The sequence below is a fragment of the Loxodonta africana genome, chromosome 1 (assembly GCF_030014295.1).
Source record: "Loxodonta africana isolate mLoxAfr1 chromosome 1, mLoxAfr1.hap2, whole genome shotgun sequence".
NCBI classification, from domain to species: domain Eukaryota; kingdom Metazoa; phylum Chordata; class Mammalia; order Proboscidea; family Elephantidae; genus Loxodonta; species Loxodonta africana.
In genome coordinates, this window is record NC_087342.1 from 73,883,935 (window position 1) to 73,884,612 (window position 678).

Below are 678 nucleotides of genomic sequence, written 5' to 3' on the forward strand. Positions count from 1 at the left end.
GAGGTACTTCCTTGTTGCTTGGGGCTTGCCTTTTCGGCCCACTAGCCAGGAAGCTGGGGCTTTCTTTCCTGGGCTTTGCCGCACCCCCCTCCCCCACTCCTCAGGTCTGTTACTTTAGGGCCAAGCTGCAGGAAGAAAAAAGAAAAATAGGAATTGGACATGGAACGCCCCCTTGGAATCACAGCTACCCTGAACAAACAGAACAAAATAGAACGCTAGATCTATATATTATCAGTGCCCGTGCATAATAAACCCGAAGAAGCCTGGACTTGGACAACTAGTTTCAAAGAGATCAATATTTTCTCGTTTTCGACAGGTCGAAGTCCAAAGTGCAAAATCTGGAGAATGTGGGCATCGATCCCACTACCTCTCGCATGCTAAGCGAGCGCTCTACCACTTGAGCTAATTCCCCATACCCTTTAAGGGCATTACCTTATATTTTCTCAGGAGTGGAAATATCGATCCACACTCCAGTATCCACTATCTCCAGCAATTCGGAATACCAGGATTATCCCGGTCATTAAAGCGGAACCATACAGATCCCTGGCAGCGCAGTGATTATGCCCTCTGCTGCTAACCGAAAGGTCTGAACCCACCAGCCTCTCCGCGGGAGAAAGATGTGCAGCCTACTTACGCAAAGATTTACAGCCTTGGAAATTCTGTGGGGCAGTTCTGCTC

The 678-nt window shown here is 48.7% G+C and overlaps 1 non-coding gene across 1 annotated transcript; it reads right to left on the reverse strand.

Annotated features, from left to right (window-relative positions):
• Positions 1-339: 339 nt before the first annotated feature.
• On the reverse strand, positions 340-412 carry TRNAA-AGC (transfer RNA alanine (anticodon AGC)). Its single transcript has one exon. It is a non-coding gene; the product is annotated as a tRNA-Ala (tRNA).
• Positions 413-678: the final 266 nt, after the last annotated feature.